Genomic DNA, 27,581 nt, shown 5'->3' with positions numbered 1-27,581 from the left:
ACAGAGAGGCCCAACAGGGGGCTCGCGCGCTCGTTTGGGCTCGGCGGCCGGAGAAGACGGGCTCACTGGGCCGGAGCCGCCCCGCCAGGGTTGGGTCGTGGCTGCCGGGGCTCCTCGCCAGAAGGCCTCCTGGGCCGCCCTTCCGCTCTCCCGGGGCTGGGCGGCGCTGTCTGGCTCTTCCTGCCGCGCTCTGGCCACTCCCCGCTCCGCCCCTTGCTTGGCCTGGCCGTGGCGGCCTTGCTCTGCAGGCAGTGCTTCCCTCGGGCGTGGGTCTGCAGGTGCAACCCTGACTCCTCCCTGAGCCCCGCAAGGCAGCCCTGGGGTGCTCCCGGCGGGGTTGCCCGACTGACCCTGCCCTTGTTCTGTGTTGCAGGAGAGCCGGACAGGGCAGCGGCCGGCACTACCGCGCCGCGATTTGCGCAGAGCTGAAGAAGACCCTGACCACTGAAGAGGTGGACCCCCGCCCCGTCGGGCTCACGAGGTAGGGGGCTGGCTTATCCCCTTCTACTCTCCCCTTCTCCTCGCCACCACACACTCCCCGCAGGCTTCCTTCTTGAATCAAGTTCCCAGTTCCCAAGCGAGGGGGCGACCCAGAGACTGGAGGGCAACTTTGTCCTGGTCTAGGAGGTTGAAGCCCTTTCCAAGGTCTAAAGTGCTAAAGGAAGATTGTTCCCCTACAACACGCTTATAGGCCGCTTTCTCAATGCTCAGAGTTGTTGCCTTAGAAACAGAGAATTCTGATTTGCACATGACTTTGTATGTGCAAGTTATTGGTTTAACACAGGTACATAGACCTGATCCTTTGCTTCGTTCCACCTCAGTGCCGGAATCGAATTATTCGGCCTCTGCCTCCCTGAAACCAGCCCGGCAACCCCCGTGTTTCCATGTGAACATACGCCTCTGGTGTATTGCAGAGATTTGGGATTGGATTCTTTTTTTTTTTTTTTTTTTGAGGCGGAGTCTCGCTCTGTCGCCCAGGCTGGAGTGCAGTGGCACGATCTCGGCTCACCGCAAGCTCCGCCTCCCGGGTTTACGCCATTCTCCTGCCTCAGCCTCCTGAGTAGCTGGGACTACAGGCGCCCGCCACCGCGCCCGGCTAATTTTTTGTATTTTTAGTAGAGACGGGGTTTCACCATGGTCTCGATCTCCTGACCTTGTGATCCGCCCACCTCGGCCTCCCAAAGTGCTGGGATTACAGGCGTGAGCCATCGCGCCCGGCCGGGATTGGATTCTTTTAGGGATGTGGGCAGCTGGTCCACTGAAATGTGGAAGTCACTTTGGCTCTGCCTGTTGCCATTCTGGTAACACAGTATCATCTGGTGTGGAGATGAGAACCTCAGACAGTGTGAAGCAGGCAGTGGGTCTCAGTGTTGGAGACCTCCAGGGAGAGGGAGAAAGGCAGCTGTAACCCTGAAGTATTACCAGCATGGAGCCTGTTAACTAACATGGCTAACATGGATTATTTGGATGAGCACTACTTCCTGGGATTCACGTGCTGAATGACATTCATCCTCAAATCATCCTTCAATCTAGGTGGAGTGGCTGGAGAACACATGTGTACCCTGTGTATACTTGTCAATAACCGATGAGTTCTGCACCGAATGGGTCCAGGCTGAAGGCTAGGCTCCTTTGTTCTGTTATTTGTCTAGACATTGCGTTGTGAGGAATTAGCCCATGAGAGCTGTGACTATGTTAGTTTTACTCACTGCTAAATCCCTGAAGTCTAAAATGGTTCCTGGCATGTGGCAGAAGCTTAAAAAATTGTTGAATGAATGAATTTTGTAGATAAAAATGTCTTCTCACCAATATGGCCACCTCTGTACAAACAAATCAATATCATCCCTTTGGCATCTCAGCTTTCATTTCTTCCGGTGATTCCAACCCCTGTTGGGATGTGTTGGTCTATGACAGTGGTTGTCTAGCACAGCGATCCGCAACCTGTTTGGCACCAGGGACCAGTTCTGTGGAAGATAGTTTTTCCATGGATTGATGGGGGTTGGAGGGGATGGTTTTGGAATGAAACTGTTCCACCTCAGATCCTCAGGCATTAGATTCTCATAAGTAGTGCGCAACCTAGATCCCTTGCTGTGCATTTCATGATAGGGTTTGCACTTCTATGAGAGTCTAATGCTGCCCCTGATCTGACAGGAGGCAGAGCTGGGCGGTATGCTTGCTTTGTCTGCTCCCCTCCTGCTGTGCAGCCAGATTCCTGACAGGCTACCAGTCTTTGGCCCCGGGGTTGGGAACCCCTGGTCTGGCATGCATCAGAATCAGTTGGGGCTTGTTAAAAAAGAATGCTAGGCTTTGTCTTCAGAGTTTCTGATTCGATAGGCCTGGGATGGGGCTTGATAATTTGAATTTCTTTCTTTTTTTTTTTTGTTCTTGAGATAGGGTCTCACTCTGTCACCCAGGCTGGAGTGCAGTGGCATGATCATGGCTCACTGCAACCTTGACCTTCCAGGCTCAAGCGGTTCTCCCACCCCAGTCTCCCAAGTAGCTGAGACCACAGGTACATGCCACCATTCCTAGATAATTTTTTAATTTTTGTTTTTGTAGCGATGGTTGCCCAGGCTGGTCTTGAACTCCTGGGCTCAAGTGATTCTCCTGCTTTGGCCTCTGGAAGTGCTAGGATTATAGGCGTGAGCCATTGTGCCTGGCCTATGCTAGGTGATACTGATGCTAGTGGTCTCGGGCCACATTTTGAGAACCACAGGCTTACAGGGCCTGGCGAAACTGCTGGCTACACTGCTGTTGGTCTGCCTCAGCTATGGCACTATCGCAAAACATAGAGGTTGGGGATCTGGGACTAGACTAAAGGATTTCAGATTCCCCAAACAGCTGATCATTTTACCCTTCTGTTTAAAATTCACTAATGACTTTCCATTGTTTGTAGTATGAAAATCAAGATCCTCAGAAAGGAGGCCAGACACGTAGCTCACGCCTGTAATCCCAGCACTTTAGGAGCCTGAGGCAAGTGGATCATGAGGTCAGGAGTTTGAGACCAGCCTGGCTAATATGGTGAAACCCCACCTCTTCTAAAAATACAAAAAAAATTAGCTGGGCGTGGTGGTGCATGCCTGTAATCCCAGCTACTTGGGAGGCTGAGGCAGGAGAATTGCTTGAACCTGGGAGGCGGAGGTTGCCGTGAGCGGAGATCACGCCACTGCACTCCACCCGGGGCGACAGTGTGAGAGTCCGTCTCAAAAAAAAAAAAAAAAAAAAAAAATCCTCAGTAAGGCTTCAAAGTCTCTTGTGTCCCCACTGTAGTGTCTTTGTAGATGCCATTGCTTTTGTCTGTGCCAAGCCTTTTGCCTCCTATTTCGAATAGTTAACTCTTGGTTGTTAGTTCAAGTGTTGCTTACTTAGGAACGCTTTTCCTGACTTCCCCAAATGGTCAAATCCTTCCATTATGTGCTTTCATAGCACCATATATTTATATCATTAACACTTGGTACTGGAGTTATAACTTAATATATGTATCTTCATTATTATCTGGTTAATATCTGTTTTCTCTACTATACTTTAGCTTCATGAAGGCAGAGACCTTGCCCATTTTGCCTCCTGAGTGTATGCTGGCTCTTACTTTAGTACCTGGCATGTCATTGCCATTCAGTAACTATTTTGATATGATTGAATGAACATTGTCTCCATGGATGTGTACTGTTCTGCTTTGCGGCTCTATTTTCTTTGTAGGTCAGGGTTGATGTCCATTTCTGTGGAGTTAACTTTGGTGATATTTTGATCTGCCATGGTCAATATCAGGAAAGGCCCCATCTTCCCTTCACACCTGGTGAGTATGGGGAGACCAAGTGACTGCTTCAGGAAAAAAAGATACAGGGAGTTTTCAGAATCATGCCCTTGGTCTCAGGCAGTGCTCTGTTGGTGTCTGCCTGCCATCAGTGATGGTTCAGTTAGATGTGTCCGTCTCACTGGGAATTGGGATCACTAGATTGTGAGCCCCATGAGGGCAAAGTCTGTGCCTGTCTTGCTCAATATTATATCCCCCAGCTTAGCATTGTATGTGGCTCTTAGTAGGTGCTCAGTAAATACTCTAAAAATGAAGAAATGAACAAATGAATTTTCACCAAAATTCTGTTCACCAGAATTATCATTAGTCCTAGTCATTCATTCTCTTTCCTTGCTTGATATTGCCCCTATTTTGTTTCTTCACTGAAGGATCACAGACATCTGTTTGCAGCTAAAACTTCAGCCTCACAGACACATTCCCAATAAAACGTAATGCCGAAGGATCAGAGAGAAGAAAAGGGTATGGATTTCTTAGCAGCCCTCTGTCTGATTTTTGTTCCCAATCTACTTCTAGATCCTTAACATGTGGACAAGTGACTGATTTTTGTTGTTGAAATGTGTTTAAAGGGATATAAGTATAGCTTAGCATGTATAGAGTACATGTATATTTTATACAGATGTATGTTATTAAAGATAGAGTGATTGCAAATAGTTACCGTGTTTTGGTCTCAGGGTATTTGATTGTATCTCAACAGTTGGAACCATTTCCTTCTGTTTATGTTTGCTGAAATACTGGTTGGGGGGAAGATGTCATACTCAATTGAGTTATTCCCCTGGCAGCTCAAGTAGGAAACATTATAATTACTTCAGAAAATTCAGAGGTGAAAGAGGAAAGGACAGACAACATTAGTTCATCCAGTTGAGCCAAGTACTGTCTGAATAAACACAGTTCATGTCCTTGAGGGCCCTATAGTCCAGCAGAAGAGACTTGAAAACAGATAAATAGGATGAACATTGTCATTGGGGTGCTATAGGAGGTCCCAGTGATGAGGGTCAAAAGTACCTGTGTACCTGTGATTCTCTGTGCTTTTGCACATTCTTGAAATTTTCATTTGTGTCATGGTAAGACTGGGACTACTATAGCTTCCCCAGGTTGTGATTGTGAAATCTTATGTTTACTTTCCTCTGCTTTGGGTATACCACCCTTATCTCCTTGCCTGCGTATGGAGAGGGGGAAGGACACCTAAACTCCCTCAGCCCCAAAAGCTGTTGGACTAGCCTGTCGATCAGTGTTTTCTCATCTCCATGGTGTTGTGTTTTACAGATAACCTAATCTTTAAACAATATGTTTTCAGGAATGGAGTTTTCTGGGACAGTGTTGGAGACAGGCACAGATGTCAGCACAGTTAAAGAGGTAAATTAGTTGAAGTCTAGGGAATCAATATATCTGGAGCTATGAAAAATGTGCTAACTTCATTTGTAGCCGAAGGGTCTTGCTTCTACTGGCTTTTGCCTGCAGACACCAAAGGGAAACCTAAATAGAAAGGTAAGAAACAAATTCTGAATTGGGGAAAGGAAATCATTGGAAGTTCCTGGCTGCATTAAACTTTTTATTATGAATAAAAGGCAGCACCTCAGCCTTTAACTGAGAGGACAGAGAACTTGAGCCTCTTGTGAAGTTAAGACTGGGCTTCTAATTCAAATCAGCCTTTGCCTTACTCTATCTCATCGTCTCAAATGTGCTCACTCAAATTGGCTTGACAATCTGGTGGTGGTATTGAGAGAATTATTATTTTATTTACTAAACATTAACTCTGAATAGATAATTAAGACCAACCTGTGTCTTTTGGAGTCAGAGATGTGCATTTTTTTTTCTTTTTTGATTAACTCAGGAAAAGGAATGCAAGGTCATGCATTTGCACATATCTTTAATGGTATGTTTCCTTTAGGGAGATAGAGCTATTGGCATAAGAAACTTTAATTGTATGGTTGAAGAATGCATCACTGACCAGAGGGTATCTGTACCACTCAAGATTAATGGTTGAAGATGTTTTTTCTCCTTTGTTTTTCTTTAATTTCCACCTATCCCTCGTTCCTGTCTTCCCCTCTCCTTCTTTTTCTTTGTGTTTATTTGGTCATGTCTTGTTTCTCAGCTAAGCACTTCATTTTTTTCAAATGTTAAACTCCTTCTCTTCATTAACGTGACACTTTGCACAGAGCTTTGTTTGCGTTGAGTGTTTTAACGAAGAACAACATTTTGTTTTCTGAGTCCTCGAGCTGGCTGTTCATTTGGACTAGGTAGTTTTAGTAGAAAAACTGGTTTTGGGCATTGAGCTGGATGTAATGGGCTACTCCCGGACACAAAGCTTATGAAAGAGATAGCCCTGGGAATGGAGCCAGCCAGGGTAGTCTAGTATGGTTGTGCAGGGTGTGAATGGTGCCCCCTGGTGGTGGACAGTACACAATTGTCCCCCCCAGCTTTATTGAGGTAAAACTGACATATTAGACCATTCACCCATCACAGTACCGTGATCTGTGTTCGGTTCTCTACCTGTTGGCTCCTTCCTGAGCCAGATGCTAGCCTTGGGGTTTTGAAGTCTGGTGCATTCAAGTCCTGAAATCTGCTACAGCTTGCTTAGTTTTGACTTCCTCTGGGCTTGGTTATGGGCAGGTGTTTGCCTTTGCCAATCAGTCACTGAATCAAATCCTAATATTTACTGAGCAGCCTTTATGACTAGGTGCATCCACTCAATCCGTAAGTCACTATTATCTCTTTTATAGGACCTGTGGCAGATTCCAGAAAAGGTCTCCCTACAAGAAGCTGCTGTCCTCCCTATAACTTGTGGCACTGCAATTTTTGCTCTTGAGCATCGGGCCCATTCCCAGCCTGGGTAAGGACTGTGTAGATGACAGAAGGCTAGAAGGCACCCATCTCTTGGTTTCAGAAGTGTCCAACAAGGCCGTGCCCCACCTCTTCCCTTCCTTTCCCTTCCTTTTGGCTGACGACAGGCCAAAGGGAGGTAGCCACTTGAGATTGGGGTTTTTTGACTGTGAGGACATCCCTCTGTCTGAGAGGAAATGATAGACTGTGAACTTGGTCAGTGTGAACTGGAGAAATACCTCTCTCAAATGTGACCACTCTGGAGATCTCATAAAAAATACTAAAGTGTGAGAGTTGGTTTATTTAAGCCCATTTCCCTCTGAGTTTGTTAGAGGCCCATGATATTTGTTTCTGTGAGGCCTTGTTGAGTGTGCCAGATGGGACATTTCAGAAGAAAAGGTGCTGAAGTTTGACTCTTTACCTTGAGCATCCATACTGCTTCTTGATCTTTTCAGAGAGCTGAGACTCAGAATTGCTTCAGAGAGGTGGGTTTAGTTGAGCCGTGGCTCAACTCATCTTGTAACATGCTCATCACCTTGTAACATTGGGCAGTATCTAATATGAGAAGGATTTTAAGATAGAATTTCTGAAGAATGAATTGGAGTGGTAGCTCAAAGGAAAGGTTGCCACTGATATGAGGGAGAGGCTACCAAGAGAGATTTAGGAATCTTTTTCCTAGCAAGTCTTCAAAACTGAACCAAATTAACGCTAATCTGGAAGTCACATCCGTAAGCTTACAGGGTAGAGAACAGATGTATACGAAGGTTTGAATGAAACAACGTCTAACATTCGTGCTTTAAAATGTTCTGTTTCTAAAATATTTGTGAAATCATATTACTGGTTGACTTTTGAAGGTTTCGGAAGTAGCATTCATCTTTCGTGGGCACAGAGAAATTGTTTTTAGTGATGGCAGCAGCTGGAGCACAGGCCTTGCAGTGATGTAACAACAAATGTTCTTCAGGCCAAGGTATTTGTATGTTAAAGTCACCATTTAAAAAAATCATAACTCCAGTTTTCAAGCACATATTTATTCAAACAATATATTCATTCATTGATTAAAAACTACGTGCAAGGCATTGCTTACAGACTAGGGAGGGGGCCTAGAAGCAAATCACTCATCCTTCCAGCTACTAGACCCTGGCAAGGACTGACCCACTTCATGCCTTCTGCACATGCTATTTTCTTTACCTGTAATGCTCAGAGCTGTCGTTCAGATTTAAACTCAAATGTCACTTTTTCAGAGAAGTATTCTCTGTCCCTCAGTCTAGGTGAGTCCCCTCTCCCTCCTCTGTACATGTGATTTCATAGCACCCTCTACTTCTCTTTCATAATACATAGCTCAGGGTGTGGTTATTTGTGTCATTATCGGGTTATTGTCTCCCTCTTACTGGACTGTAATCCCCATAAAGGCAGTGACATTGTCTCTTTGGTTCATCCCTGTAGTCCTGCACCTAGCATGGTACCTAGAACATAGTAGGCCCTCAAGAACTATTTCTTAAATGAATGAATGAATGAATAAAATAATGAAAAAAGACTTAGGTCTCTTCACAAGTATCTTTCTAAGGCTTTGAGTGTTGGAAAAGGGGGATTTCTTAGAGAAGGTGGACATTTAAGCTCACTTTTAAATAATTGGTAGCTGTTGAATAGAGGAAGAAGGGGAGTGAAGGCCATTTTAGTGGTGGGAAGACTTATTAGAAGATAGAGAACTAAGAACTAGCATGGTGCATTCAGAGAATTACAGATAGCATCTTGGGAGCCAAGGACCTGGGGGGAAATGGTGGAAGGTGACTCTAGAGAGGAAAGCAGAGATAAGATCATGAGGGGCCTTGTGTGGGGCTGAAGAATTTGAACATTTATTGGAAGCTATTGAGAGCAGTTGAGGATTTAAAGTAGGGAAGTGACATGATATTTTTGCATTTGGTGGTAGCCATGGGAATAAGGGTTAGGGGAAAGGTCAAGGGTAGTCTGGAAGCAATAGGGCAGGCTCTTGGAACAATCCAAGCCAGGATTAGGATAGGCTACCTGAACCAAGGCAGTGGAAGCAATGCATTGAGAGATACTGAAGTGGAAAAAAGTAGATACTTTGGTACCTGGAGAGCATCCTGCTCTAGTCAAAAGAACAAGGACTTTAAAGTGAGTCTGACGTAGGTTCAGATTCCAGCTCTGCCTCCAGCTTAATATTGTCAGTTTTCTCACTTGTAAAAGAATGCTTTCTCCATGGAGTTGTTGTGCGAATATTGAGATTACACGTGCAGTGCCTATTAGAGGGCGGGGCATGTCAGTAAGAATCTCTTTAAAAAGAATCCTGTTATTATTAGACATTGAGTGGGAAGGAGCAAACTAAGTTAACTCGAGGAGTTGCCATCTTACTGAGATTGAGAACACAGGCGGGAATAGCGAGTTGGGTTTTCTCTGTGTTGAATGTGAGGTTCCTGTGGAGCATGCAATTGGATAGCCAGAGGGCAGCTAGGTATATAGGTCTGGAGATAATTGGATTGGTCTGGAATTCCTTTAGGGGACATCTCTCCTTTCTCATATTAAGTTCCATTTGGGGAGGACATGTGAGTTCTGAAAGTAATCATAGATACCAGGAGGCTCCTCAAGTGATATGAACACATTTCATGTTAAAAGGATTGGCTTTTAGCTCCTGTTTGGGGGAGAGACTGTAATTGGTTTTATTGTCTAGAGCTATTGGTTATTTAACATTTCGAGGAAGATAAAATTGTACAAATTGTTTTAAATCATTATAAATTGTTATAAATAGTAGAGAGAAAAGCTCACTTTAATTAATATATTAAAAGTAAGCTAATCTGTTTTTTCTTGAACAGCAATAATGGTTTTAAACAAAAGCAAACATAGAAGTGTTACCATGCCACCTATGTGGAACAGGTCATGTTGATTACACCCTGAATCCACAGCATTTCATATTGTTTCCAAAGTGCCTCCACAGCAATTATCTTACCCTTGATCCTCACAAAGCCCCTGAGAGCATGGGTAGTGTAAGTGTTTATTATCCCTATTTCACAGATCAAGAAAGCGAGGCACCAAGAGAGAAAATGGTTCACTGCAGGTCTCATGGAGACCTAGGGAGAATCTTGGGATTCAATTCAGGTGCCTGACCCTAGAGCAGTGTCTGCCCACTGTGGCACTGTGTGCTAGTAGCCCTCAGGGAACTGCGACTATTTCAGGGTTCCACCAGGGAATATTTGAGGGAAGCATTCAGTTTCAAATAGTTATGAGTAAGTTTGGAATCTTTTAAGGGCACCAGTGTTCTTGGAGTATTTCATTGCAAATTCACTTTGAGACTAAAGGGCTTGGGCTGGTGGGTGCTGCCCCGTGGTGAGGCATGTCTAGGCAATGCTTGAGTGTTTGCAGCTTTTCTGGAAACTTCCAAACCCCAGACTTCCCCATAGTATTGCTCGCCACCATCTATGCCATCTGTTTCAGGCTTTAGGTATGGCTTTCTGCTAGGGTGATGGAGTGGAAAAGCATGGGCGTTGGAGTAACACAGCAGTGGGCTTGAGTAGTTGTTCTAACACCTGCTACCTGGACGACCCTGGTTGATTGCTTTAGCTCTCTGAGTCTATGTCTCTGTCTGTAAACTGGGAGTAATTGTATCTCCTCAATAATGTTCTTCTCAGGTTCAAATAGAATAAATGATTGCATGGTGTTATAGTGGCTTCAGTTTATCTAACACTTTGTTTTCAAAGTGCTTTATATACAGTGTCCCATTTAATTCTTTTTCCTTTATTTCTCTTTAGCCTGGAGATATTTTTCTTTTTTTTTTAAACAGAGTCTCGCTCTGTCGCCCAGGTTGGAGTGCAGTGGCATGATCTCGGCTCACTGCAACCTCCACCTCCCAGGTTCAAGCAATTCTTCTGCCTCAGCCTCCTGAGTAGCTGGGGCTACAGGTGCATGCCACCACACCCAGTTAATTTTTGTATTTTTAGTAAAGACGGGGTTTCACGATATTGGCCAGGCTGGTCTCGAACTCCTGACCTTGTGATCCGCCCACCTTGGCCTCCCAAAGTACTGGGATTACAGGCGTGAGCCACCGTGCCCAACCCTTGATTTTTTTTTTTTTTTTTTGAGATAGAGACTCGCCCTGTCGCCCAGGCTGGAGTGCAGTGGCGCATCTCAGCTCACTGCAGCCTCCACTTCCCAGGTTCAAGCGATTCTCCTGCCTCAGCCTCCCGAGTAACCGAGTAGCTGGGACTACAGGCGCGTGCCACCACGCCCAGCTAATTTTTGTATTTTTAGTAGAGATGGGGGATTCGCCATATTGTCTAGGCTGATCGTGAACTCCCGACCTTGTGATCTGCCCACCTGGGCCTCCCAAAGTGCTGGGATTATAGGCATGAGCCACCGTGCCCGGCCTCCGATAATTTTTTAAATGTCTAACTTTACTGATGAGGTAACTGAAACCTTGAGAAGCTGGCAGGTAGTATGGAGGTTAAATGCATGGACTCTGGAGATGAATTACTTGGGTTTGCGCCCCAGCTCTGTCTCCCATTTGCTGTGCGACCTTCCTTGGGCAACAAGTTACTTAACTTCTTCTGCCTCAGTTTCTTCAAAAACAAGGATAATAATACTGTATATTTCACTGGGCTATTATAATTAAATGAGTTATTCATATGTGTAAAACGTTTAGAATGTTAACTGGCAAATAGTAACAAAATGTATTAATTCTTACTAAGTATTTCGCCTAGGTTAACACAGCTAGTGAGTGGCAAAGCCAGGATTTGGACTAAGGTCTCTCTAACCTCAAGATCTTTCTGTTGAATCATGTTTTACCCTCTAGGAAGTCTTTCCTGATCCTCTAGATTTAGGTTGGATACCTCTTGTTTACATTTCTGGGCCCCTCTTTATATCCCCCATCACTCTGCTATATCTTGCTTTCTTGGCTCTAAAGGATCCGTCTTGTGTCCTTACTGCTTGATTCATAGTAGATGCTCAATAAATGTGGTTTTCATTTGCATTTGAGAAGACTTTCTGAGTGTCTCTTGAACCACCTTCTAGCTATCCCTGTTAGGGTTCCAGGATTACTAGAAATGTGGACCTCATGGCTAGTAGGGCATGGAGGGGCCAGTGAGATTGTCTGTATTGGGCCTGATGTGTGGGCTCAAGGCCAATGCCAGGGCAGCAACGTCACAATGATTTCCTTGAGTAGCACCCTTTGGCTGGAGATGGAGTAGGTGGGGTACCCCTTTCTTGGGACATGTTCTGGATAATCAGATATCTTGTGTTCTTGATGCAGGTAATATAGCTGCTGCTGGAAGTGATGAGAAGTGCAAGGTGGCGGTGCAGAGGGGTGTGCAGTCCAGCATGAACTACAGTTAGGGCAGCCTGAAGGAGGCAGTGAGGAAGCTGTTGGGCTAGGGTGGGGTGAATGTGGCCATCGACATGGTGGGAGGAGACATCTGCCTGGAGGCTCTCCTTAGGTATGTGATGGTCTGTCTAGAGTGGGCTAGAGCTGAAACCTTTCCTGATCTCTGCCTTCCCTCTGGCCTTGCTTCTCTCTCATCTTTGCTGTTCACTTCTCCTGTAGGTATCAGCATCAACGAGAACAGCGAGTGGGTGGGTGAAAAGGAATAGAAGCAGAGAAAATCAGGAAATGCTTATATATAGCAAAAACAAAATACCCAACTGGAAAATATCCAAAAAATGACTGCAGACTCTCTAGTTGGCAATGCCAAATGCTTTAGAAATTATTCATGTGTTAAATACAGCTATGCCAGTTCCCACTAACTACTTTATATCCATGTCTGGGGGGAATTCTTGCAGAGGGCATTGTTCAGCTGTTAGAATTACTGGGGTGGCAGTTCCCTTTTTCCCAGGTCACTGTGGACCAAGGTACAGGCTCTTCTGATCTTACTGCTTTCTGAAGCAGCCAGCAGCGTAGGTAATTCCTTGACTTGTTTTATTTAAAAAATATCACTGGAGATTTAGTAGGAGTGTTGTATCACACCAATTCTCATTCCGTTTTCAACCAAGGATTCTGGAGTACTCTGATAGCGTTGGTTTCATTTCTTACGTCATCCTGGCAAGCATAATGTTGTAGTTTATCTCAGTTTCAGGTAGAAGTCACAGAAGCAGAGACAGTAGCCTACACACAAAAGAGATCCAGTTGATTCTCTAGCCCCTGAGCTGGGTGGCAGGCAGTCTATATGTTTGCTCACCTCTGCACCATGCCTGGTGCTGTGCTTAGAGAAGAAGCAAAGGTAGGAGTGTGTAGTCCAAGTGGAAAGCCAGGATAGAGAGCTGGTAAAACTTGCTCATCTCTTACCTTCCTCCTTGCCTTCTGGATAATTGCGTTTTAGCAATAGCTTCTCATTGCCCTTCTAAAGAAGAAAAGCAAAAAACAAAAGCCAAACAAATATACACATATTTTATGTACAAGGTGTTTGCAAAAGTTGTTTCTGTAACTCATTGCTTAGCAATGGTACTGTAGGGGACTTTTCATACTGGGCTGCAGAATACTTATGAATTTTTGTAGATTATTTAAAATTCTCTAAAGAGGCACATGTGTTAAAGGAATCCTAAAGTAAGTCTTTGTATGAAGCAAATGGTCCTTCCCTCATTAAAGTGTATGTCTTCTTATTCCTGCTTCCTAAGTTCATAATCTTCAAACTGAGTTGTCTCAGTACAACTCAGACATTTGGAAACAAATGGAATGACATTTTTTTTTTTTTTTTTTTTTTTTTGAGGCGGAGTCTCGCTCTGTCCCCTGGACTGGAGTGCAGTGGCCAGATCTCAGCTCACTGCAAGCTCCGCCTCCTGGGTTTATGCCATTCTCCTGCCTCAGCCTCCCGAGTAGCTGGGACTACAGGCGCCCGCCACCTCGCCCGGCTAGTTTTTGTATTTTTAGTAGAGACGGGGTTTCACCGTGTTAGCCAGGATGGTCTCGATCTCCTGACCTCGTGATCCGCCCGTCTCGGCCTCCCAAAGTGCTGGGATTACAGGCTTGAGCCACCGCGCCCGGCCGACATTTGTTTATATGCCCAATTTTCTTCCACAAAGTGGTTGAGGTAGTTAAATAGATAGTCTTGATTCTCTCTCTTTTTTTTTTTTTCTGAGACAGGGTCTCACTCTGTTGCACAGGCTGGAGCACAGTGGTGCAATCATGGCTGCATGGCTCACGCAGCCTTGACATCCTGGGCTCAAGCAGTCCTCCTGCCTCAGCCGCCTGAGTAGCTGGGTGTATTAGTCTGTTCTTACACTGCTAATAAAGACATACCTGAGACTGGGTAATTTATAAAGGAAAAAGGTTTAATTGACTCACAGTTCAGCAGGGCTGGGGAGGCCTTAGGAAACGCACAATCATGGTGGAAGGGGAAGCAAACATGTCCTTCTTCACATGGCAGCAGCAAGGAGAAGTGCTGGGGAAAAGCCCCTAATAAAACCATCAGATCTTTGGAGAACCTACTCACTATGATGAGAACAGCATGAGGGTAACTGTCCCCATGAGTAAATTACCTCCCACTGGGTCCCTTCCACGACATGTGGGGATTATGGGAATTACAATTCAAGATGAGATTTGGATGGGGACACAGCCAAACCATATCACTGGGATTACAGGCATGTGCCACAATGCCTGGCTAAAATTTTTATATTTTGTAGAGACAAGGTCTCACTATGTTGCCGAGGTGGTCTTGACCTCCTGGGCTCAAGTGATCCTCTTGCCTTGGCCTCCGAAGGTGCTTGGATTATAAGTTTAAGCCACGGCACCTGGCTCAACAGCCTTGAGTCTAAAGTGGGCCCCCTTATAAAATTATCTAGTTCCTTTGGTTCCCTAATACCTTGCTTATGGCATATATAACATATGGCATATAAAATGGCATATATGGCTTTTTTTTTTTTTTTTTTTAACTGAGAAGCCCAAAGTAATAAATGATGGTTCACTCCTGCCACTTTGCAAGGTCAAGAGGAGTGCCCAGCTGTGGATTTAATACATGTTGGTTTTTTAAATGTTGGTAAAATATACTATAACCTAATATTTATCATTTTAATGATTTGTAAGTGTGCAATTCACTGGCATTAAATACAGTCATAATGTTGCATAATCATCCCCAACAAAACTCTATACTTGTTAAACATTAGCTACCTCTTTTCCCTTCCCCAGCCTCTGGTAACCTCTGTCCTACTTTCTGTCTCTGTGAATTAATGTACATTGCTCTTTTTTTATTCTCCTTTTTTTTTATTGTGGTAAAAAACAGATAACATAAAACTTACCATCTTAACCATTTTCAAGTGTACAGTTCCGTAGTGTTAATTATATTCACATTGTTGTGTGACAGATCTCAATAACTTTTTCATCTTGTAAACCTGAAACTCTATAGCCATTAAACAACAACTCTCCTTTCCTCCCTTTCCCTAGCCCTTGGTAACCACCATTCACTTTCTGTTTCTATGAGTTGACTGCTTTAGATACCTCATATAAGTGGAATCATACATATTTGTCTTTTTGTGTTTGGCTTATTTCACTTAGCATAATGTTCTCAAGGATCATCTATGTTATTGCATGTGACAGGATTTCCTTCCTTTTTAGGGCAGAATAGTATTTCATTGTATGTATATATCACATTTTGTTTCTCGTTTGTCTGTTGTTGGACACTTGGGTTGCTTCTACTTCTTGGCTGCTGTGAATAGTGCTGCTGTGAATATGGCTGTGCAAACATCTCTTTGAGACCATGCTTTTAATTCTTTTCGATGTATATCAGAAGTGGAATTGCTGAACCTATTTTTAAGTTTTTGAGGAACCTTCATACTGTTTTCTGTAGTAGTTGCACTATTTTATAATTCCACCAACAGTGCACAGGGGCTTACATTTCTTCACATCCTCGCCATTTGTCACTTGTTATTTTACGAGACTAGCCTTCTTAATGGGTGTGAAATGTATGTTGCTTTTTTATAATTTCTTTTTCTTCTTCTTTTTCTCCTCAGCCTGGCATGGGAGGGCAGGATTGTGGTGGTGGGATTTGCTGGAGGAAACATTGCTTCTGTACCAGCCAACCGTCTGCTCCTGAAGAATGTCTCTGCCATGGGCCTGTACTGTGACTGATACAAAGAAATGAACTTTCCCATCTTCTCTAAGAGCCTATCTTCAGTGCTTCAGTACTGCCAGCAAGGGCACATCCAACCATATGTCGGAATGGTTTTCAAGCTGGAGGAGGTGAGACACACTTAAGGGATGTGATGCAGGTGAGGCCAGGAAATAATTTATGCAAGCTACTGGGCAGTTTATCTCTGGATGCTATAAATCCTTTTTTTTATAAAAGGAAAAGATGAAAATGCAATACAGAATAGTAGGATTGCACAGGTGTCAGAGTCACAGGATTTTTTCCAGCCTTCGGGTTGTATGGCTGTAGACTCAGGCCCAATGTGAATCTGAATCCGTGAAGGCCACGTGAAGCCGAAATTTGAGGGCTCTGTCTGCATCACTGCTCGCTCAGATAGAGGAAAGTTATGGTCCTTTAGAAAATGATTTACACATGTTGATATGAACTTTGAATTCTACAACATACAAGCCTAAGAAGAAAGTGCTTGGCTTGATCTTTGGTTTTAAAATATAGATGCTTTAAAGCACAACCAGATGATCTAAGTTGGGGTTCTGTGAGGAGAACTCTAAATCATGCCTGGCATCATAAGACTATAATTCATCCATTAGTCACTGTAGTTAATTTTATTGGCTATTCACTCCCTTTTTTCATTCCCCCCAATCTCATTAATGTGGCTTAAACTTCCTCCAAAGTGTAATTGTGAGCATGCATATGCAATATAGTTGTAAATGTGAATCTGTTAGGCATTCACTGTGAAGTCTTTGTTATTTTTTTGACTTAATTTGTTTTAATGTTCAAAAAACTGTCATGGTAACTCTTGTCAGCCAGAGATGGAGGTGATATTTTGTTCAAATGCAGATTAGTGGAGCCCAAGCTGTTGGTGCCAGACTTCATTGCTAACCAGCCTTCCATGGTTGTTTCTTCCTGTGAGGAGACGCATTCTTTTCAAACATGGCTTATTTTCTTTATCTGTTTAGTACGTAAGTCAGGGAGATGGTGTTCAATGGTGAAGAGAACCTGACTGGCCAGTAGAAAACTGGTTGGATGCCAGTCACAGCTTCATCCCTCCTGCCATGTCATTTTGTGGAAGTCCCCTTGCTTTTCTGACTTTAGTTTCCGCCTCTCTAAATAAGCAGGAGGATGTGATGAGTGGTTTTTAGACTGTGCTGCAGGAGCCACAGCAGGGATGTGGGGCTAGGGTAGCAGGTGTTGATGTGAGCTGCCTAGGCTGTGGGACCCCATCGCTGCTGGGGTTTGAGTAGCTGCACATTTTAACTACTTTTTTCAAACTTTTAAGAAAAGGTCTTGTGGCTTAAAAACTTGAAAATCCCAAGTTCTGGGTCCCCTTCCATCCTGTGGCTTTTATCATGTGACTTCTAACTTGAGGCTATACCTGTTGATAAGGGATAAGGACAAGTAGGCATACAGAAGTGGAAACAAGTATCCATTTGAACTGTCTCTTCTCTCTCAAGGTCTTTTAGGTGCTGTTTAGGCAGGAAGGAAAGCCAGAGGTGGATTATTGTTTTAATTATCCCCGTTGAAATTCTCTCTCCTCTGTAAACATGAATTGACTATGTAATTACTAACCACCTGTCAGCTTCCATTTGCCCTTCTGCTTTCCAGTGAGGGCTCTGCATGTGGGATTTATAGAGTTGTTCTCACTCTGCTGCCCTTGGTGTAATCGAGTGGATCTGTAGGCCATGCTCCCTAACACATTTCAAGCATCTCATTCGTATACCATTCATTTACTATGTCTTCTTTTTCTGTTTCTTTCAATAAGCAAATCATTTAGAGGATTCATAATAGGAACGACAGCTCATATACATTAGGTGCTTACTGTGGGTCAAGAACTATGCTAAACACTTTACATGCATTATCTCCTTTAACCTTCACAACAACCCTTTGAGGTATGCCAACTTGATTATATTTTACAGATGAAAGAATCAGGACTTATAGAGTCTAGGAGCCCTGCCCAGTGATAGGTAGGAAGTAAATCTAGTCTTGGTCCATCTGATGCCAGAATCTGGGCTCCTTATGACTGTGTCGAACTCCCTCCTCAAATAAGTCAAGAAATCACTTCCAAGAAGCCTTATTCTATAGGATGCAGTTTATCTATTTATCATAGAATTATCTGTGTGAAAGACATTATTTTGACTATGTTATAGTTATACTGTTATATTTTCCTAAGCAGTACCAGAATTTATATATTTTGTTCTTTTGTTCTTTGTTCTTTTGAAAATGAAGATGGTTAAATGAATATATAATTAATTTCACTGAAGCCTGGGTAAGAAAAATATTAAATGAGTAAATCAGTAAATGTGTAAATTAGTTAACATACTGGAAAAATTTGTTTGTCAGGACCTGTTTGGGTTTGGAAAATGACCACTATACTGTATATAGAGAAAATACTAACTAAAAAGCACTAGTATTTCTGACTGGCTTGCATTTTCTCCTGAATGTGTGTGCTTGCAGATTTAACCTTGATAGTTGATACTAATATGACCACAAACTTTGCACCATAGATTTTTGAGTAGGCACAGGGTATGAACTTCTGTAGGATTCTGCTTCTCCTTTATTTACTTGTGATTACTTCTTTAATGCCTGTCTTGCCCATAGATCATAAACTCTGTGCAAGCAGGGCCATGTGCTGTCTGCACCTCTATATCTCCAGCTTCTGGCAGGCGTTCACATGCCTGTTAAATGACTGTGAGTGTGGGGCTCTGGGCTCAGACCAACAGCATTCAGATGCTGGCTGTGGGCAAATTACACATCTTTGTGCCTTAGTTTTCTCATCTGTAACGGGCAGTAATATACCCTGCCTCCTAGGGTGATTATGAGGATTAAGTAACATGATACATGTAAAAGCACATAATGAATATAGTAACTTTTAAAAAGCATAATACATTTCCATGATAAAATATGGAGTTGAGCTTTTTTCAGTTCCCCTCAACTATAACACTTTTGCTTTGATGTCTCAGAGGGAAGGATTATAAGACAGTCTTTAGATTTTGAATTCTACCTAGAATGTATTATTTTCTGAAGGATTATGTCTATGCTGTGGTGAGTGGATCACGAATTGGTCCTGTGATCTGTCCAGAGGAGGGCATTATTTTGATGTGCAGTGTGTTTTCTATAGGGAGTTGTCCCTGAATGTGTCAGTCTGACATGGTATTTAACCTCACAGATCTGAACTTATTTATTATTTAAAGGTCAGGTGAGATCATCACATGAACAGATGGATAGAAATTGTTAATGGATAGAAATTGCTTGAAATTTTCTCAGTGTATCTGTGGCATATTCTTTTTTTTTTTTTTTTGAGATGGAGTCTCACTCTGTCACCCAGGCTGGAGTACAGTGGCCGGATCTCAGCTCACTGCAAGCTCCGCCTCCCGGGTTTACGCCATTCTCCTGCCTCAGCCTCCCGAGTAGCTGGGACTACAGGCGCCAGCCACCTCGCCTGGCTAGCTTTTTGTATTTTTTAGTAGAGACGGGGTTTCACCGTGTTTGCCAGGATGGTCTTGATCTCCTGACCTCGTGATCCGCCCGTCTCGGCCTCCCAAAGTGCTGGGATTACAGGCTTGAGCCACCGCGCCCGGCCAGCATATTCTTAAAAATGAAACTACTCTTTTGGTTTAGAAGGTCTATTAGTTATAGCCCATTGTTCTAGAGCCAGTTTGTGGAACTCCTCGTATCTGCTGGCCCCACCTGCCCCAGGCCTTGGCCACTTGTCATGCTTTTCCAGTGATGACTCCTATAGCTCATCCTACAATTCATACAGCCCAGACCACTATCCCTAGGATGCATCTCCTAACATCGTTGATTGCCTTGTGCTTTCCTGGGTTAGGAGCTGATCCTAGAGGCAAGGCTGCCATTGTGTTCATCATACGGGAGCGTCTGCAGCTCTGGTGTGGAGGTTTGATCCACATGGACCTGTTGAAGCTTCTGGCTTCCTCAGAAACTATATACAGGGTCTGGGCAATGCAGTCCAGAAGTACGGGTATTTCATTCCATTGGGCAGCTTTTCATTGGGAGGAATGAAAGGAGATAAATTGTTTGCCTTTTTTCCTCCCTGTTGACTGTTTCATATGGCTGCTTTATTTATTTATTTATTTATTTATTTATTTATTTATTTGAGATGGAGTTTCATTCTTGTTGCTCAGGGTGGAGTGCAGTGGCACGATCTCGGTCACTGCAACCTCTGCCTCCCGGGTTCAAGTGATTCTCCGCCTCAGCCTCCCGAGTAGCTGGGATTATAGGCACCTGCCACCACTCATGGCTAATTTTGTATTTTTAGTAGAGTTGGGGTTTCACCATGTTGGTCAGGGTGGTCTCAAACTCCTGACCTCAGGTGATCCATCTGCCTCGGCCTCCCGAAGTGTTGGGACAATAGGCGTGAGCCACTCCACCTAGACTTTTTTCTTTTCTTTTCTTTTCTTTTCTCTTTTTCTTTCCTTTTCCTTTCCTTTTCCTTTTTCCTTCCTTCCTTCCTTCCTTCCTTCCTTCCTTCCTTCCTTCCTTCCTTCCTTCCTCCTTCCTTCCTTCCCTCCCTCCCTCCCTCCCTCCTCCCTCCCCTCCCTCCCTCCCTCCCTCCCTCTTTCTTTCTTTCTTTCTTTCTTTCTTTCTTTCTTTCTTTCTTTCTTTCTTTCTTTCTTTCTTTCTTTCTTTCTTTCTTTCTTTCTTTCTTTCCTTTTTTTCAACCATTGCCACTGGATAGTGGCAATGGCTTCTCTATAGAGGTCACATGTGAAAAACAGCCAATTACATGTCCCCCTGAAGCTACAACCAATTCAAAATCAGTAACACAATGCCCTGTAGTTTCTCTCCTTCTTTCCTTTGTTTGCTTTACTTTTTCTGTTACCCTTGCCTCCCTGGGATTGCAACCCTCTGATGCATTAGGGCATAACTTTTGATTAGGTTCTATTTTCTAAGGGCTCATGCTGATGCTCAACTTCAAAAATTTATTTATTCTTATGTTTAGTACCTCATTGTCTGACTTTTTTTTAAAAAAAGTTAAGTTTGTTGAGATATAATTTACATATAATAAAATTCACGCTTTTTAGGTGTACAGTTCTCCGAGTTTTGACAAACCTACACGGCATGTAGCTACCCCACCACAGTCAAGATATAAGAACATTTCTGTCACCCCCAAAAGTTCCCTTGTGTGCCTTGTAATCAGTCTCCTTTTCCTGCTCCATGGCTACTGGTAGTCACTGACCTGTTTTCTTCCCACTTAATTTTTCCTTTTCCAGAGTGTCATATAAATGAAATCATACAGTATATAGCCTTTTGAGTTGTTTCTTTCTCTTTATGTAATGCTTCTGAGGTGCACCGTGTTGCTGCATGTGTCGGTAGTCCATTCCTTTTTATTGCTGAGTAGTATTTCATTGTATGGATGTACCACAGTCTTTTTCATTCACCAGTATGTAGACATTCAATTATTTTCAGTTTTTGGTGATTATGAATATATCTTCTATAAACATTCATGACAGGTATAGACATATGGTTTTATATATTTTAGGACTGAGATTTCTAGGTTATATGCTAAACGTATGTTTAACTTAAGACAATTTACACAGATGTGTAATTGGTTTTACTTTTCTCCTCATTCTCCATTGTTGCCTAGATAACATCATGAAGCAAGAATGATATAAGGCAAGGATTGAATTGTAGCTGCTTCTGAGTGATAACTTTAAAATAAATCTGTGCAGAATTCTAAAAAGAACAAATGTTGATACCCCTTCAAAAAGAAGCAACTTCGATTATATCAGCAGCTCTTTATGCCTCGGGTATTCAGAAACAATTCTGTTTCAGTTTCTATATTTTGTGATTTTGAAGAGAAGGCTGTTGTTACTATATTCCTATCAAAGCCCGTATCACACAGGTTTTCTATTTCTTTGGCTGTATTCTGGATTAGAAACTGGTGCTCTGGCATACAAATGTGCCCAAAGGTGAACTCTGTGTTTTAACATTTTGGGATTTTGCTTGTACTGGTTTGCTACTACACGTTTAGCTTTTAATACACTGGCAGACTGTCTTCCAAAGTACTTGTGCCATTTTGCATTCCCTGTGTGTGAGAGTTCCAGTTGCTCTACATCTGCCAAAACTTAGTCTTGTCAGTTGTTACCTTGAATGTTAGCCATTTCATTAGGTTTGTAGTGGTATCTAAGATTTAGATAAACTTAAATCAATGATGTGATGAATATAATTCACCTATAACAACGTACTGCTAACCAAAAGTTTTTGCCTTTTAGAAACTATCCCAATTCTGTAGGCCAGGGTTGAACCTCCTTAAAGCATAAGTCTCACAGGGCCTGAAAAAACAATAGCACAATTAAAAAAAAAGTATCTAGGTAACAACTAACATGATGAATAGAACAGTACCTCACATCTCAATATTAACATTGAATGTAAATGGCCTAAATGCTCTACTTAAAAGACACAGAATGGCAGAATGGATAAAGAACCACCAATCAAATATTTGCTATCTTCAAGAGACTCACCTAACACAAAAGGATTCATGTAAATTCGAGGTAAAGAGGTGGAAAAAGATGTTCTGCACAAATGGAAACCAAAAGCGAGCAGGAGTAGCTGTTCTTACAGACAAAACAGACTTTAAAGCAGCAACAGTTAAAAAAAAATACAAAGAAGGACATTATATAATGATGAAAGCATCAGTCCAACAATAAGATATTATAATCCTACAGTTATATGAATCTAAAACTGGAGCTTCCAGAGTTATAAAGCAATTACTACTAGACCTAAGAAATGAGATAGTGACACAATAATAGTGGGGGACTTCAATACTTCACTGACAGCACTAGACAGATCATCAGGACAGAAAGTCAACAAGGAAACAATGGACTTAAATTATACCCTAGAACAATTGGACTTAACAGATACTTACAGAAATTCTTCCCAGCAACTGTAGTATTCTATATTCTTCACATCAGCACATGGAACACTCTCCAAGATAGACCATATGAAGACCACAACACAAGTCTCAATAAATTTAAGAAAATCAAAATTATGTCAGGTATCTTCTTAGACCACAGTGGAATAAAACTGGAAATCAACATCAGAAAAAACCCTCAAAGCTATACAAATACATGGAAATTAAATAATCTGCTCTTGAATGATTTTTGGGTTAACAATGAAATCAAGATGGAAGTTAAAAAATTCTTTGAAATGAATGATAATAGTGACACAACTTATCAAAACCTCTGGGATACAGCAAAAGTAGTGCTACGAGGAAAGTTCATAGCATTAAATGCCTACATGAAAAAGCATGAAAGAGCACAAATTGACAACCTAATGTCACACCTCAAGGAACTAGAGAAACAAGAACAAACTAAACCAAAACCCAGAAGAAGAAAAGAAATAACAGAGATCAGAGTAGAGCCAAATGAAATTGAAACAACAACAACAACAACAAAATACAAAAGACAAATGAAACAAAGCTGGTTCTTTGAAAAGATAAACAAAGTTGATAGATCATTGGTGAGATTAACCAAGGAGAGAAGAGAGAAAATCCAAATAAACTCAATTTGAAATGAAACTGGAGATACTACAACTGATACCACATAAATACAAAAGATCATACAAGGCTACTACAAACACCTTTACGAGTACAAACTAGAAAATCTAGAGGAAATGGATAAGTTCCTAGAAACATACAACCCTCCTAGATTAAATCAGGAAGAAATAGAAACCATGAACAGAACAATAACAAGCAGAGCGATTGAATCCGTAATAAAAAAAATTGCCAACAACAAAAAAAGGTCCAGGACCAGATAGATTCACAGCTGAATTCTACCAGACATTCAAAGAAGGATTGGTACCAATCCCACTGAAACCATTCCAAAAGATAGAGAAAGAGATAATGCTCCCTAAGTCATTCTATGAAGCCAATGTTGCCCTAATTCCCAAACCAGGAAAGGACATAACAAAAAAAAAAGAAAACTACAGACCCATTTCCCTGATGAATATAGATGCAAAAATCCTTAACAAAATACTAGATAACCAAATCCAACAGCCCATCAAAAAAATAACATATCATGATCAAGTGGGTTTCATCCCAGGGATGCAGGGATGGTTTAACATATGCAGGTCAATAAATATAGTACATCACATAAAAAAATTAAAAACTATATGATGATTTCAATAGGTGCAGAGAAAGCATTTGATAAAATCCAGCATCCTTTTATGATAAAAACCCTCAATAAAATAGGCATAGAAGGGACTTACCTCAAAGTAATAAAAGCCATATATGACAAACCCACTGCCAACATCATACTGAATGGGGAAAAGTTGAAAGTATTCCCCTTGAGAACTGGGACAAGACAAGGATGCTCACTTTCACCACTTCTATTTAACGTAGTACTGGAAGTCCTAGAGCAATCAGGTGAAAGGAAGAAATAAAGGGTATCCAAATTGGAAAAGAGGAAGTCAAACTGTCACCATTTGCTGATATGATTGTATACCTAGAAAACCCTGAGACTCATCCAAAAAGCTCCCAGATCTGAGAAGTGAATTCAGTAAAGTCTCCGGATACAAAATCATTATACTCAAATCAGTAGCACTACTGTACACTAACAGCGACTAAGCTGAGAATCAAATCAAGAACGCAACCCTTTTTAGAATAACTGCAAAAAACAAACAAAAAACCCCTCCCCAAAACCTAGTAATATACTTAACCAAGGAGGTGAAAGATCTCTACAAGGAAAACTGCAAAACACTGCTGAAAGAAATCATAGATAACACAAACAAATGGAAACACATCCCATGCTCATGGATGGGAACAATCAATATTGTGAAAATGACCATGCTGCCCAAAGCAATGTACAGAGTCAATGCAATTGCCATCCGAATACCAGCGTCATTCTTCACATAACTAGAAAAAACAATCCTAAAATTCATATGGAACCAAAAAAGAGCCTACATAGCCAAAGCAATACTAAGCAAAAAGAACAGATCTGGAGGAATCACATTACCCAACTTCAAATTATACCACAAGGCCATAATTACCAAAACAGCGTGCTACTGGTTTAAAAATAGGCACATAGACCAATGGAACAGAATAGAGAACCCAGAAATAAAGCCCAATTCTTACAGCCAACTGCCCTTCAACAAATCACACAAAAGCATAAATTGGGGAAAGGACACCCCATTCAATAAATGGTGCTGGGAAAACTGGCAGGCACATGTAGAAGAAACAAACTGGATCCCCATCTCTCACCTTATACAAAAATCAACTCATGAACTCAAGATGGATCAAAGACTTAAATCTGAGACCTGAAACCATAAAAATTCTAGAAGACAACATCAGAAAAACTCTTTTAGACATTGACTTAGGCAAAGAATGCATGACTAAGACCCCAAAAGCAAATGCAACAAAAACAAAAAATAAATAGATGGGACCTAATTAAACTAGAAAGCTTCTGCACAGCAAAATAAATTATCAGCAGGGTAAACAGACAACCCACAGAGTGGGAGAAAATATTTGCAAGCTATGCATCTGACAAAGGACTAGTATCCAGAATCTACAAGGAACTCAAAACAAGTCAGCAAGGAAAAAAAACAAAAACAAATAATTCCATCAAAAGTGGGGGAAGGACATGAATAGACATTTCTCAAAAGGAGATATACAAACAGCCAACAAACATGAAAAAATGCTCAACATCACTAATCGGGGAAATGCAAATTAAAATCACAGTGAGATTCCATGTTATTCCTGCAAGAATGGCCATAATTAAAAAGTTAAAAAATAATAGATGTTGGTGTGGATGTGGTGAAAAGGGAACGCTTTTACACTGCTGGTGGGAATGTAAATTAGCACAACCATTATGGAAAACAGTATGGAGATTCCTTAAAGAACTAAAAGTAGAACTATCATTCAATCCAGCAATCCCACTACTGGGTATCTACCCAAAGGAAAATGAAGGAAAATAAGTCATTATATGAAAAAGACATGTACACAAGTTTATAGTGGCACAATTTGCAATTGCAAGGATATGGAACCCACCTAAGTGCCCAATGACCAATGAGTGGATAAAGAAAATGTGGTGTATGTACACCATGGAATTCTACTCAGCCATAAAAAGAAACAAACAAAAAAATGCCTTTTGCAGCATCTTGGATGAAGCTGGAGGTCATTATTCTAAATGAAGTAACTCAGGAATGGAAAATCGAATATTGTATGTTCTCACTTATCAGTGGGAGCTAAGCTATGAGGACTCAAAGGCATAAGAGTGATATTAATGAACTTTGGGGTCTCAGTGTGGGGGAATATTTGGGGGATGGATAAAAGGCTACATATTGGGTACCATGTTTATTGCTGGGTGATGGGTACACTAAAATCTCAGAAATCACAACTGAGTAACTTATCCATGTAACCAAAAGCCACCTGTACTCCAAAAACTATTAGAAAAAAACCCAATCCCACTCATCTCAGGTATATTCATTCATTCATGATTTTATTCACCAAACATTTACTGTATGTCAGTCAATAAAAAGTAAGATTTAGTCTTGCCCATGAGGAGTTTGTTTTTTAGTTGGGAAGATCTCAGGACAGTGCTGTGATAGGGGGAGAGCCAGTTTCTAATGAATGCACACATCAATATGATATATTTAGAAAACTCTATGTTACTTTGGTTATTCCTGATTGATGAACTAGTTAAAAATTCCAACAGCAGAAACTTCATATCCTAAAACAAAAGCAATGTTTTTATCTTGCTGCAAATTCCAGGTTGCATATCTCCAGAGACAAATTTAATTATGGCTTCATCCACCTGAAGGCAGAAAACCAGGGTGCTGGGAACAGCCTGTGTATCTATTATACCTAGGCATCAGTACTGTGCAGTCTTCCTCTCTGTAACACAGCCTGTAGAATCCAGGAGGAAAGCGTCCCTCGGCCATCTGAAGTAGCTGTCAAAGGACTCTGGTCTAAAGCCGTGCATTTTACTTTTTAGTTTCTCACTCAGAGCCCTATCACTTTTATTAAACTTCCAGTCCTTAACACCACACACCACTGAGAGTCTGTTTTCCCAGCCCAGACAGAGACCACCAAGTAGAAAGGGACACAGTTGGGGGTTATTTTTAGAAGTAGCTACAGTTACAACAGAAGTGGCAACTGGACATGGAGAGGTGACAGAATATTGGAAAAACAGAAGGTAAAATAATGGATGTTCAAAATTTTGAAATGCTCAAGTCATGGGACAAGAAGATTATGCTTTCCCCCAGTATTCTCTGTTACAGAAGTCACAGATATATGTGATACATTTTAATAAAGACTTATATGCACAATGATTAAAATTAGCTTGAGCATTTGAAGAGACAGCTTTCTTTTTATGTTAACATTTATTTGCAGAAGATCCTTGACTCCCTTAGGATGCCAGGAGAAAAGTATCACTAGCTTTAATAATATTTATTTTCTCAAGTATTTTCTATTGTTGGACTATGACACATCTCTGGGAACAAGTGACTTCTAACTGACAGGGAGAGTGATGCAGCTGTGAGTCACCTGGAAATGACTGACGGGGGGATGAGCATTTCAAATATCTGTCTTAGACCTCTTCCACCTCCTCGTCTAGAGTCTAAATTTGCTTAGATGGGAAAGGTCTCTGTAAGGCACAGAGCTCTGAAAGACAGATGTTTTTGAAACCAGGAATCTCATGCGGCAGAGAGATTGTCATGATTGATTTGTTCCTGTACTTCTTTTTCTTTATTTTCTTTCTTTATTTTTTTGGAGAATCTCAAATGGAAAGGGTTGATTAATCATAATCTTCATTTCAAAGTACGTTTTCATTGTTGGGCCATGGAAAGCTGATCTTTTGTTTTTATGTCTGTGTATTTATGAATGTCTGTATTTACTTATTCCCTTTACCCTCATTTCCCAC

General features: G+C 41.8%; 1 long non-coding RNA gene and 1 pseudogene across 2 annotated transcripts in view; both read left to right on the top strand.

Annotated features, from left to right (window-relative positions):
• The first annotated feature begins 80 nt into the window (after positions 1 to 80).
• On the top strand, positions 81 to 2,452 carry LOC115899175. The gene is made up of 3 exons (XR_004058866.1): positions 81 to 278; positions 374 to 481; positions 2,392 to 2,452. It is a non-coding gene; the product is annotated as an uncharacterized LOC115899175 (long non-coding RNA).
• A 315-nt stretch (positions 2,453 to 2,767) lies between these two features.
• Positions 2,768 to 27,581, top strand: part of LOC104672028 — a 29,906-nt pseudogene continuing 5,092 nt past the window's right edge. Inside the window, exons 1-9 of the transcript XR_004058614.1 lie at positions 2,768 to 2,791; positions 3,694 to 3,790; positions 5,103 to 5,161; positions 5,697 to 5,762; positions 6,529 to 6,638; positions 7,518 to 7,568; positions 8,042 to 8,048; positions 11,864 to 12,069; positions 15,572 to 15,800. The product of XR_004058614.1 is annotated as a quinone oxidoreductase-like protein 2 (transcript). The remainder of the gene's footprint in view (positions 2,792 to 3,693; positions 3,791 to 5,102; positions 5,162 to 5,696; positions 5,763 to 6,528; positions 6,639 to 7,517; positions 7,569 to 8,041; positions 8,049 to 11,863; positions 12,070 to 15,571; positions 15,801 to 27,581) is intronic.

This window comes from Rhinopithecus roxellana, chromosome 8 (assembly GCF_007565055.1).
Source record: "Rhinopithecus roxellana isolate Shanxi Qingling chromosome 8, ASM756505v1, whole genome shotgun sequence".
In the NCBI taxonomy this organism is placed as follows: domain Eukaryota; kingdom Metazoa; phylum Chordata; class Mammalia; order Primates; family Cercopithecidae; genus Rhinopithecus; species Rhinopithecus roxellana.
Note: the sequence above shows the minus strand (reverse complement) of the source record. Positions and strands in the feature narration are given on the sequence as shown.